This window comes from Triticum dicoccoides, chromosome 7B (genome assembly GCF_002162155.2).
Source record: "Triticum dicoccoides isolate Atlit2015 ecotype Zavitan chromosome 7B, WEW_v2.0, whole genome shotgun sequence".
Classification (NCBI taxonomy): Eukaryota; Viridiplantae; Streptophyta; class Magnoliopsida; order Poales; family Poaceae; genus Triticum; species Triticum dicoccoides.
This window is the reverse complement of record NC_041393.1, coordinates 58,184,498-58,198,707: the sequence shown is the minus strand read 5'-3', so window position 1 is coordinate 58,198,707 and position 14,210 is coordinate 58,184,498.

Genomic DNA, 14,210 nt, shown 5'->3' with positions numbered 1-14,210 from the left:
TATCGGGGAGGGGGTATATCAATAACAACGACATATACATAGGAAAAAATGTTATCGGGGATGGGGTATATCGACCCCCCCCCATGTCGAAGTTATCGGGGAGGGGGTATATCGAGAACGACGACAAATATACATAGAAAAAATTGTTATCAGGGAGGGGGTATATCGACCCCCCCTCATGTCGAAGTTATCGGGGAGGGGGTATATATATATCGACAAAATTACATCATCATCATCATCATATATATACATCTAATTTTTTTCATATATCATCATCATCATCATCATCTAGTACAAAAAATTGACCAAGCTAGTTTTCATATATCATCATCTACTACAGAAAAAATAGCATCTAAAACATGTAAAAAACATCTAAAAATATACTACAGAAAAATAGCATCTAAAAACATGTAAAAAAATCGGGGAGGGGCACGGCGGAGGGGCGGCGGCACCGGTGGGGCAGGGTAGGGGCACAGTGGCGCAGGACAGGGGAGGGGCGCGGGAGCAGGCTGGTGCTCACACAGGGGGAGGCACTTCGAGGCAGGCAGGGGCAGGAGGGCCATCGGGATAGAGGGCGTCAGCAGCGATGGCGGCGAGGTTGAGGAGCCTAACGGTGGCGGCAGCAGCAATGATAGCAAGCTGGCGCAGGGGCGTCGGGCGGCGATGGCGCCGAGCAGGAGCAGGGGGCGCCTGGGAGAAGAAGATGGATTTGATCGAAACTGCTAAGTTGTTTCTTATATGCCCAGGTCATTGGTACCGGTTCGTGGCACCAGCCGGTACGAATGTCCCCCTTTAGTTTTGGATGGTGCCACCAACCGGTACAAAAGGTCACTTTTCAGCAGCCCAAAGGACGGGAAACAGAGACCTTTGGTACCGGCTGGTGGCACCAACTGGTACTGAAGGGGGGCATTGGTACTGGCTGGTGCCACGAACTGGTACCAATGCCCTCCTTTGGTACTGGTTGGTGCCACCAACCGGGACCAAAGGCCTTGTGCTTCCCGTGGGCAAACCTTTAGTCCCACCTCGCTAGTTGAGAGGGGCGCGTAGTGGTTTATAAGCCCCACTGCCGCACCCCTCTCGAGCTCCTCTCCATTACAGGCTTACGGGCCTAATTGTCACTGCTATGCCTGATGGGCCTACTAGGCCTTCTGCGGGCCTGAATCCTGGCCCATTGTAGGGTTTCTAGTCGTATTCACGCTGTGGTGGCCCAGTAGGTGGCATTTTTTATTTTTCCCGGTTTTTTTTTCTGTTTTATGCATTATTATTATTTTTTCTTTATTTTTTAGTTCTTTTTGCTTCTAGGTAATAAAAATTATAAACTTTCTATTAGTGCCATTTTTTTTCCAATTTGAATAGTTTAAATTTGATTTTTTTGAAATTTGTGTGAATCACTAGTTTTAGAATAACTTTACTATAAAAATAAATTTTTGAGTGATTCTATTTCCTGCTATTTAATATTATTGTGTTTTATCATTATATTCAAAAATAGATTTCGTTATTTTAGTTTCTAACAGAAAAATCTTTTTGATAATTATTTTTGCTATTAAAGTTTCTAACAAAAAAATTCTTTATGAAAATTCTTTTTCCTTTTAATGTTTTGAACGGAAAACACTTTGATAATTTTGGTTGCATAAATTTTATATAATTTTAGTTTCGATAATACTAGAGGTTTATAAAAGTTTTCTGAGTTGATTCCCTTTGCTATTGGAGTATTATAAAAGCTTTTTAGTTGATTCTTTTTGCTATTGAAGGATATTATAGTTTTGTTTTAGTTGATCATAATAGAATATTTTTAATGATTATTTTTAGTTCATTCCTTTTGCAATTAGTTCATTCTTTTTTTGTTATTAGTTCATTATTTGAGCTAAATGACTCTGAAATTGGAAAGAACTACAAATGAACTCTCAAAAGGATGAAAGTTTGCATGGTATCATCATATCACGCACATAGCATGTTCTAAAAAGTTGAGAGGGTTACGGAAAAAACTGGATGCAATTCGTGTGCAAAATGCACAATCTCTTTCGAAGTATCAGGGTTTCGGACGGAAACTCATGTGTTACAAAGGGATTCCATTTTTTTGAACTTATTTGAACTCTAGACTTTTTGTGTGTTCAAAATGCACCATTCAAAGCCACATCATCAATTTTCAAACCTCTCTGACTTTATTTTGTATTTTTCATGCATGTACTGATTTTTTTGAGCTAAATGACCCCTAAATTGAAAAGCACTACAAATGAACTCTGAAAAGGTTAAAAGTTGGCATGGTATCATCATTTCACCCACATAGCATGTGATAAAAAGTTGAGAGGGTTACGACAAAAACTAGATGCACTTCGTGTACAAAACAGACAATCTCTTTGGAAATATTAGGGTTTCGGACGAAAACTCATCTGTTACAAAGGGATTTCATTTGTTCACATGTAATTGCAGTAATATTCTAGATCAAAGGCATCATCATAATAGTTGTTGATAGAAATTCTTCACTTTTTCTTCACTTGTGCCCTTGATGACCCACAAGTATAGGGGATCTATCGTAGTCCTTTCGATAAGTAAGAGTGTCGAACCCAACGAGGAGCAGAAGGAAATGACAAGCGGTTTTCAAAAAGGTATTCTCTGCAAGCACTGAAATTGTAGGTAACAGATAGTTTTGTGATAAGATAATTTTTAACGGGTAACAAGTAATGAAAGTAAATAAGGTGCAGCAAGGTGGCCCAATCCTTTTTGTAGCAAAGGACAAAGCCTGGACAATTTCTTATAATGAGAAAAGTGCTCCCGAAGACACATGGGAGTTATCATCAAGCTAGTTTCATCACGCTCATATGATTCTGGTTCGGTACTTTGATAATTTGATATGTGGGTGGACCGGTGCTTGGGTACTTCCCTTACTTGTACAAGCATCACACTTATGATTAACCTCTATTGCAAGCATCCTCAACTACAAAAGAAGTATTGATGTAAACCTAACCATAGCATGAAACATATGGATCCAAATCAGCCCCTTACGAAGCAACGCATAAACTAGGGTTTAAGCTTCTATCACTCTAGCAACCCATCATCTACTTATTACTTCCCAATGCCTTCCTCTAGGCCCAAATAATGGTGAAGTGTCATCTAGTCGACGTTCACATAACACCAGTAGAGGAGAGACAACATACATCTCATCAAAATATCTAAAGAATACCAAATTCACATGACTACTAATAGCAAGACTTCACCCATGTCCTCAGGAATAAATGGAACTACTCACAAGGAATATTCATGTTCATTATCAGAGGAGTATTAATGTGCACAAAGCATCTGAACATATGATCTTCCACCGAGTAAACCAATTAGCATCAACTACAAGGAGTAATCAACACTACTAGCAACCCACAAGTACCAATTTGTGACTTTGATACAAGATTGGATACAAGAGATGAACTAGGGTTTGGAGAGGAGATGGTGCTGGTGAAGATGTTGATGGAGATTGACACCCTCCCGATGAGAGGATCGTTGGTGATGATGATGGTGATGATTTCCCCCTCCGGAGGGAAGTTTCCTCGGCAGAACAGCTCTGCCGGAGCCCTAGATTGGTTCCGCCAAGGTTCCGCCTTGTGGCCGCGGAGTTTCGTCCCGTGAGCTTCCTTATGATTTTTTCCAAGGTGAAAGACCACATATAGCAGAAGATGGGTACTGGAGGGCCACTAGGGGGGCCAGGAGACAGGGGGCGCGCCTAGTAGGCGGGGTGCCCCTAACCGTCCTGGCCAGGGTGTGGGCCCCCTCAGGTACTTTCTTTGCTCATAAATTCTTATTAAATCCAAAAATGACTTTCGTGGAGTTACGAGACTTTTGGAGCTGTGTAGAATAGGTTTCCAATATTTGCACCTTTCCAGCCAGAATCCTAGCTGCCGGCATTCCCCCTCTTCATGGTAAACCTTGTAAAATAAGAGAGAATATCCATAAGTATTGTGACATAGTGTGTAATAACAACCCATAATGGAATAAATATTGATATAAAAGCATGATGCAAAATGGGCGTATCAACTCCCCCAAGCCGATATTGAAAAATATGTCCACATGTTTAGAGATAGAGGTGTCGATAAAAATAAAATACGGACATGAGGGCATCATGATCATTCTTATAACGGCAACATATATTGATTTTGTCATATGATTTCTTATTCTCAAGTAACTATCTATTCACAATGTCAAGTATGGAACATAAACTTCATTGGGAACTAACAAACTATAATCTCAGTCATTGAAGCAATTGCAATTTATCATAACATCAGAAAGAGTCAAGAATAGAGCTTTTCACTAAGTCCACATACTCAACTATCATATAGTCTTCTACAATTGCTAACAATCACGCAATACTTATAGTTATGGAGTTTTATTCGCACAGTGAGAAAGATAGGGGCTTATAGTGTTGCCCCCCAATGTTTTACCTCAAGGGTAATGTCAACAATAATATTTCATGCTAACGAACATCCATCTGGATATATGTATCAGGATCTTTCCAACACGAGGTGCTTGCCAAAGGATAAAATAAAAAAGGGAAAGGTGGAGATCACCTTGACTCTTGCATAAGGTAAAAGACATAAAGTAAAAGATAGGCCCTTCATAGAGGGAAGCAGAGGTTGTCATGCGCTTTTACGGTTGGATACACAAAATCTTAATGCGAAAGAACGTCACTTTATATTGCCACTTGTATATGGAACTTTACTATGCAGTCCATCGCCTTTACTGCTTCAATAACAAGATCGTATAAAGCTTATTTTCTCCGCACTAATAAGTCATGCATATTTAGAGAGCAATTTTTATTGCTTGCACTGATGACAACTTACTTGAAGGATCTTACTCAATCCATAGTAGATATGGTGGAATCTCATGGCAAAACTGGGTTTAAGGATATTTGGTAGCACAAGTACTATCTCTACTTAGTGCTAGGAATTTTTGGCTAGCATGAGGGAGAAAGGCAAGCTCAACATGTTAAGAAGATCCATGACAATATACTTTAACTGAGATGTGAGAAAACATAAACCATTACATTGTCTTCCTTGTCCAACGTCAACACTTTTAGCATGTCATACTTTAATGAGTGCTCACAATCATAAAATATGTCCAAGATAGTGTATTTATATGTGAAAACCTCTCCTTCCTTATTACTTCCTATTAATTGTAACGATGACTAAAACTATGTTTGCCAACTCTCAACAACTTTTAAGCCTCATACTTTCTATGTGTGAAGTCATTACTATCCACAAGATCAATATGAACTCTTTTATTCTTTTTATATTCTTTCTATTTTTCTCAAGATCATAGCATGCTAGCAAAGCCTTTGACTCAACACTATTATTTATTATAGATAACTCATGGACTCGATTACATAGAGATCACAAAGAAAAATTCAACACTAATTCGTACCAAGGCTTCAATCTACTAGATCAAGATATTATTAAAGGATTGAACTAAGTAAAACGGTAAAGATAGGAGTGTGATGGTGATACGATACCGGGGCACCACCCCCAAGCTTGGCAGTTGCCAAGGGGAGTGCCCATACCCATGTGATTATGTTTTCTAAAGTGGTGAAGTAGGAGTTGTCGATGATGTAGGCTTGCCATCTATCTTCCAAGGCATTGGTTCACCATTATAAAAGGATGATCGAGTCTACGGGATCCTCAAATCTGCAGCCAAACTCATCCTTTTGAATTTATATTCATACTCACAGTTTTGGTTTTGCAGGTCATAGATCGGCGCTTGGAGGTGCTCGATTTTCTCTTGAAGCTTGAAGATGGTCTCCCCAATGATCTTGGCATCCAACTTATGGTTGTTGGTAAACTCCGTGATCATCATCTGGTTGGCGTTGAGTCCATGCTCCACCATCCCTTGACACTTGAAAACTTGTTGCTCCATGGCCTCGAGCTTTGTCTCCACGCTTCCGATACGCCTTGGTCCCTCCACAACACGGATGTGCAGCACCCCCTCACACATCTCAATGGTTTGAGGGTGTTTCAGAACCTCCACGAGATAGGGGATGATAACCCTTTCGAAAAACTTGTCCTTGGGAGCGCTTGGAGACGACATGGTGCTCTAGATCTGTCAGAAAAATAGCTCGAAACAAAGACAGAAGATTTTTGCATGATACGGTGGTCAAAACTTTCGGGAGATTATATAATGAATTTTTACTGACCAAAATACGTAATGTGCAAGAAAACGGAGTCCAGGAGACACACTAGGTGTCCACGAGACAGGGGGATGCGCCCAGTAGGGGGGCGCGCCCTCCACCCTCGTGGAGGCCTCGTGTCCCTCTCAGACTACTTCTTTCTTCCCAAAATTCTTATATATTCCAAAACGGAGAAAAGATGAAATTAGAATTGTTTTGGAGAAGGTTTACTTACCGTACCACATACCTATTCCTTTTCGGAGTCTGAAACGTTCTGGAAAGTGTCCCTTATCTATTCCTCCGGGGTTACGGTTTCAATATTATTAGTTTCAACATTAATATGGTTACCTCAGATATAATGTTTGATTCTTTGACCTTTCACTACCCTCGGACTTGTGCCTTCGAAGTTGTTGATTTTTATGGCACCGGAACGATAGACCTCCTCGATAACGTAAGGGCCTTCTCACTTAGAGAGAAGTTTTCCTGCAAAAAATCTTAAACGAGAGTTGAATAGTAACACATAATCACCTACGTTAAATTCTCGCTTTTGTATCCTTTTGTCATGCCATCTTTTAACTTTTTCTTTAAACAAGTTGGCATTCTCGTAGGCTTGGATTCTCCATTCATCAAGTGAGTAATGTCAAATAACCTCTTCTCAGCAGCAAATTTGATATCATAGTTGAGCTCTTTAATGGCCCAATATGCCTTATGTTCAAGTTCAAGAGGTAAGTGACACGCTTTTCCATAAACCATCTTATACGGAGACATACCCATAGGATTTTTATATGCAGTTCTATAAGCCCATAATGCATTATCAAGTTTATTGGACCAATTCTTTCTAGATCTATTAACAGTCGTTTGAAAAATTAATTTGAGCTCTCTATTGCTCAACTCTACTTCATCACTAGACTGTGGGTGATAAGGAGATGCAATTCTATGATTAACATCATACTTAGCAAGCATTTTACGGAAAGCACCATGAATAAAATGTGAACCACCATCAGTCATGAGATATCTAGGGACTCCAAATCACGGAAAAATAACTTCTTTAAGCATCTTAATAGAGTTGTTATGATCAGCACTACTAGTTGGAATAGCTTCTACCCACTTAGTAACGTAATCAACAACTACTAAAATATGTGTATATCCATTAGAAGTAGGAAAAGGTCCCATATAATCAAAGCCCCAAACATCAATGGTTCAATAACAAGAGAATAATTCATAGGCATTTCTTGACATCTACTAATATTACCAATTCTTTGACATTCATCACACGACAAGACAAACTTACGGGCATCTTTGAAGAGAGTAGGCCAATAAAAACCGGATTGCAATACCTTATGTGCAGTTATGTCTCCAGCGTGGTGTCCTCCATATGGTTCGGAGTGACACTTGCGTAGGATCTGTTCCTGTTCATGCTCAGGTACACAACGTCTAATAACACCATCTACTCATTCCTTATAAAGGTGTGGGTCTTCCCAGAAGTAATGTCTTAAATCATAAAAGAACTTTTTCTTTTGCTGGTATGTGAAACTAGGTGGTATAAGTTTAGCAACAATGTAATTAGCATAATTAGCATACCATGGAGCAGTACGAGAAGCATTAATGACCGCTAATTGTTCATCACGAAAGCTATCATCAATAGGTAGTGGGTCACCAAGAACATTCTCTAGCCTAGACAAGTTGTCTGCAACGGGGTTCTCAACTCCCTTTCTATCGATAATATGTAAATAAAATTCTTGAAGCAAGAGGACCCATCTGACACTACAAAAAAAATACAATTCTGTGATGATACGTGTTTGTCACAGTAGGTCGCATTTTTTGTCATGCATGTACATCCATGACAATTTTATGACAGAATCAAGACAGTCATACCTGTGCTGTCATAGAAGTGTTCCATGACATTACCAAAATGATCATCACGGAAGTGTCCACTTCCATGACGATTAATCGCGCGTCATAGAAGTGCTTTCGTCAAGGGTGACCGACACGTGGCATCCACCATAACGGAATGCCGTTAAGCTATCGGGTCGGGTTTTGGATCCGATAACCCGTTAACAGCCCCAACCAATGGGGATTTTCCACGTGTAAAATCATCATTGGCTGGAGGAAACACATGTCGGCTCACCGTTGGGACAGATGTCATCCGCTCATTGGACCAAAGGCGCCTATGATACGACGACACGTGGCATGGCCCAACAGAGGCCCATTCCTGTGAAAAGGCTGGCCCGTTTGACTTCATCAAAAGGTGGCGGGCCGGCCCACGGAAAGCTTGTAAACGGCCTGTTCGCATATAGCCCATTTAGAGCCCGCTAACCCAGGGCCCGTTACGCCCTGTCCGAATTTGGCCCAGTTGCGTCATCTGGGTCCTCCAATATGATTCAGCCCGTTTTAAGTTCTGGCCCATGTGTGGCCCATGACTTCTTTCGGCCCATATGAGGACCTTTGTAAGTCTTGGCCCATTAAAGGCCCGTGGTGAAACTGGCCCGTAATGAACAGTCTATCACTTTATACCCATTAACGGCCCGTTATTCGATTGGGCCATTTCCAGCCCAAGTTATCTTTCGGCCTTCTTAGGGCCCATTGATTCTTGGGCTCACTTGCAGCATTCGGTTAAATACGGCCCGTTACTGTCATTTTCTGCTTGTGGGCCAAATTCAGCCCGTCGTTACAGTCGGCCCGTTTGCGGACCGTTAATACGTTGGGCCATTTTCATGTAAAAAAAACGTTGGGCTGTTTTCATAGAGTTATCGAATACGGCCTATTAACGGCGCGTTATGGTCCATGAATTGTACGCCCCATGATTAGCGAAATGATGATACGCCCCGTAGAAGGCCCATGGATCCTACGGCCCGTATGAGGCCCATGGATAGTACGGCCCATAGAAGGCCCATGGATCATACGGCCCGTAGAAGGACCATGGACCCTACGGACCGTAGAAGGCCCATTGATCCCTAAGGCCCGTATAGAAGGCCGATGGATCCTACGACCCGTATAGAAGGCCAATGGTCCTACGGCCGAAGGAACGCCCATGGATCATACGGCCTGCAGGAGGCCCATGGTTACAACAGTCCATGTGTTGCCATGATTATTTTGGCCTAGTTACCAAAAATAGGCTATTGTGGCCACTAGAAAAACACAGAAAAAGAACTGCAGTGACTACAAGCAAACAACTAAACAACAAAATAAGGAAATAAATAAGCAAGCAATTAAGGCCAGCCTATTACCGCTATTACACATATTACATCCGCTGGGCATCAAAGTTCGCCACCAGTGCAAATATAGGGAACAAAGCAGCATATTACATACACTGCCGTCAAAATTAGCCACCAGTGCAAATAAACGCGGCAGCAAAACAAGAGCATAACTGAAACAACTTCAGAAGAGCTCAAGAGACGTTATCCTGGGTATCCACCATGCTGGCAATAAGCTTAGCAAGCTGATTAGCTTTGTCCTGTTTGGCGCTAAAATCCTCCAACGCTTGCTGTTGCACCAGAAAGTATGCATCTGAATGCTCTAGGGACTTCCGCAGTCCTTCCGCTTCTTGTCGCAGCACAGTTGATCGATGTCTTTCAGCTTGTAGTTGAGACTCAAGAAACCGAACTGATTCAGACAGTGAGTTTGAATAGCTTGTCCAGGCGGTAGTGGCCAGTAACTCGAACACTAAACCAAGACAGGACTTTGGGGTTATCTCGCTATCTTCAAGATAGTCTTCCTTATCTTCTTTATCAGCTTTGTTGGAGACCAACAAGGATGTTTCACTATCCTGAACCTTATCTTCATTACTTCCTTTACCATTGCTTAATAAGGCACTCTTCCCCAATATTCTGTCAGCATTCTAAAAGAAGAAACAAGCAGACACATAACAACTTTAGCATGTACTAGTATATGAAACTCATTTCGGTGAACCAGTTCATTAGTAAGGTGGACAGGATTAAACTACCAAGTCTTCTATTGCCAAGTACTAGTACATAATAAAAGCATCAAACAAACATATATCTATGTCCTATGGTCACTGCATTGTCTTGCCAAATCAAAATAGAGACACGATTCAAATCATATCAGTTCAAGACAAAGCAGCAGTGAAAGAATACAAAGCGTGGGAAACTACACGGCACAACAAGATTTCAGATGGGTACCACGGGTCTACATGTACAACAACACTATTGGCTCTATTGTGATGCTAGTAATGTGCAGGATATGAAAGTCAACTGTATACACAATTGAAATTGAAATCAAAAGAGCTATTGATAAGAGCAAACCTGTTAAAGAAACATGCGTGAACATACCTGCTGTGCCATTGGAGTTTTGATTGCATCCTTCAGTTTAAAAATAAGTTTGTATCAGTAAATACAGTGATACAAGAGCAAAGCAATCATAGTTAAAAAAGGTGCGCCTAAGCGAGCGCTTAAGCGCGCCTAGGCTCTAGGCATTGGCAAAACGCATTTCTCATAACTGCGCTTAATCTGTGCATAACTGCGCATAAGCACGTGCTTTGGTCAGTAAAGTGCATGCGCTTTTTTGAACTATGATAGCAATGGAATCTTAAATTAGAACAGTTGTTCTTGAGGTTTAGGAACTTGTTCTACATGAACAGAGTACAGTAAGACGCAAGAATATAATACTTAAAAATAGAAAATGAGCTCATAGACCTTACCACATTCTTGGTTTGGGACCAGTACAGAACAAGGTGTTCCCAGTCATCGTCCAGTAAATGTGTCTCAGGAGAACGTAAGGGAATTTGAGGAGTTTCTTTGCCGGTGAAGTATGTTTTCTTCAGGTAATTCCGATACTGCCACCAAGCATTCTTGAAGATAGCAGAGGTATTAGCACAGGTTACCTCATCCTGAGTTTCCAAATCGGTCCTTCTCTATAGAGAAAAATGGGAAAATTTGTTGTATTATAACCATCATGGAGGTAGGATGTATGGGACGAAGCAAAGTAATTGCCATGAATAACATTACTTACACATAACTCTTGGAGAAACACCTGCAACTGGCATTTTCCTTCATCTTCAGTACAATATTTCCAAGATGGGAAGATGCGCACATACGATTTAACAACATCAAATGCGATAGATGCTAAACTACGACTGGCTGGTTGTGCTTCCTCCATAGGAATAGGCGTACTAACTGGTGGAGTTGGGGTTCGCCGTGATAGTACTGGCCCTTTGGGTACTGGAGCTGCCTTACTAACTGATCTTGTTTGGGTGCTCTTTGGTGGAGATGGTGTTGTGTCAACAGGAACTGGGTTACTATCGGCTGGGGTTGGGGTTAGATTGGGCGAAGCTGGTTCTCTGTCCATCGCAGTAGGGGTACAATCTACGAGAGTTTGGGTTATGTGTGGTAGGGCTGGTTCTTGTGCATGTACAACTGGGGTGCTATCTCCACCAAGAGGTAGCACTGTTTTATTTAAAGACCATGTTTTTATTCCGCTAGATACTGGCATCACCCGCTCCAATTCAAATGGCTGATAAACAGGAAACATAGTTGAACGTACAGACATTGTATGAGAGACAGATGCAATAGATAGTGTGGAAAAAAGAGGGCATGAAATAGTTGACATGTATATTGTTTAACTAAAACGGATAGCATGACATAATTTCACATATATGATGTCTATCTAAACTGGATAGCATAGCATAACATAATTCAAAGATATGATGAATAACTAAATAGGATCGCATGACATAATTCACCTACATGTTATCTAAGTAATCAGGATCGCATCATTTAATTCACATATGTGATTTATATGCTAAAGAGAGGGCATTCGATATGATGTCTAAACTAAGAATATCGTGTTGAATATTGTGTATATGACGTCTAAACTATGAAATGCAAGACACCGTATGCATGATATGAGCAGTATAACCGTGCCAAGTTAGAGCATACACCTCAGAAGGGGAATAGGAATGGTCATCTGTCTCTGAATCCATCTCTGAGGAGCTATCGGGACCCAACAAGAGATCTGCTTCGACAGGTAGCGCTGTCTGCTTTGAAGGCCTTGTTTTCACTCCAGATTTTTCCATCTCCCACCGAAATGGCTGATTCACAGCAAGAGTAGTTTAATGTAAAAACATTGTCGACAAATGGAAATGTAATGAAGAAAAGGATGGGCAAGATATTCAAATATATGATGCCTGGTTAAATAGGATGGCATTGCACATTTCACATATATTATGGCTGGCTAAAAGACATGAGACTGCATAATTACCAAATATGATATAGAAACTAAACAGGTGGCATTACAGAACATGTCTAAACTAAGCAGACGACATATATGATGTAAAAAGTAGGCACTGCAAGGCAACATATGCATGATATGACTAACATCATCATGCCAAGGTAGAGCAAACACCTTGGGGGGTAAATAGGAGTGGTCAGCGGCGTCTGAATCCGCCTCAGAATAGATATTTTCCTCTGGATTACAATCTGGAGAGGGGTGGGGAGGGTTTGCCATTGAACCCACCATGGAGCGATGTTTGCATGACATTGTATAGCCGCGCAAAACTCTTTTCTTTTTCTCTAAATGTTCAGCATGACTGTGTACAATATCTGACATGCATACGAAAAAATATGGTGAGATTATGTAAGGAGAGCATGCAGAAATTTAGAGTGATGGTAACAACCAGTGGATGGATCCAAAAATAATGATAGCAGGCTGATGATTGCTTTAAATTAATAAAAAGACAGATGATGATTGCTTTACTATTTGTTTCCCACCCAAGATGAACAACATAGGCATACCCTAGGTGAACCAGATATTAGACATACAGACTATTCATTGCTTCCTCGATATGTGCCCCACAACTAATTTAGAACTCAAGTTTGAACATTAATTTGGACCTGAGTTGGGAGTCCAAGAGCTGAGAAGGACGATAAAGTAGTAGGTAAGTTTAAGCAATGCATAACATAAGCAGAAACAAAAGAGTGCGACCTCTCTTGTGGACCCGTGTACACCTCAGGTTCATCTGCTGAGTCGATGATGGTGAAGTCGTTGGGGTGGGTGTCGGCGCCAGGGAAGGAGATCTGAGGCGGCGAAAGACGGTCAGGAGTCGTGATGTCTGGTTTGGTGGATGCTTCTGTCGATGGAGCAGCTCAGGTGAGGTGGACGACGTCGCGGCAGGAGCAGGACAAACCACACAAAGTTCCCTTCGACACGTACCTGTAACTGAAGTAATTCTCTAAGGGCTAATTTGGCTTGCATGATTCTTAAAACACAGGGATAGGAAAAACACCGGAATAGGATAGGAAAATGCACATGGTAAACAGAGCATTTGTAAACACAGGATTTCTGTCAACTTGGGCATTTGGTTTACAGGAAGTGGAAGAGCAGAGGAATGCAAAGAAACATGGCCAAAATAAAGAGAAACCATGTGAAAGCGTGTATAGTTAGAATGTTATTCTGGCACTAATGCACTTGGTCTTGTTTTCATGCATGGGATTTTGAAAAGTAGGTCCAGGTGGATGTTTTGCTTCATTCCTTTCAACAAAATGCATGAATAATTGAATAGTGGAGTGCCATTGGAAAATTCCCTTGCTATTTTTTCCATTGAACCAAAATAGCCCTAATGGATCGACGTGAATGTATAGTAATAAGTGATGCAACAAGTGTACAACCTCTTTGTCGTAGCCGTGTCGACCTCAACATCATTGGGTTGGTCGATGAAGCAGTTCAGGCAGAGGTGGCTGTCGGAGGTGTGGAGGAAGATCTGAGGAATCTATAGACGGCGTCCTGGGCACTGCTGTGTTGTGATGGATCGTTCTGTCGTTGGAGCAGCTCCGGTGAGCCGTAAGACATCAAGGCTGAAGCAGCACAAGACAGACATCGTCAGTCTCAAGTGGGATTCTAATAGCATCTCCAATAGATGATGTAAAATGGATGTAAACTTAACATCACCAAAAACCACCTGACTACAACAAATGAGGTAAAAACTGTTGACTCTGAACTTAACTGTCAAAACTGAAATTTACTGTGGAATCTGAATGCTACTGTCGAAACTGAACGCAATGGTAGCAGAGAGGCACTTGACATGTAGTTTAGGGAGGGCCTGCAGTTCATC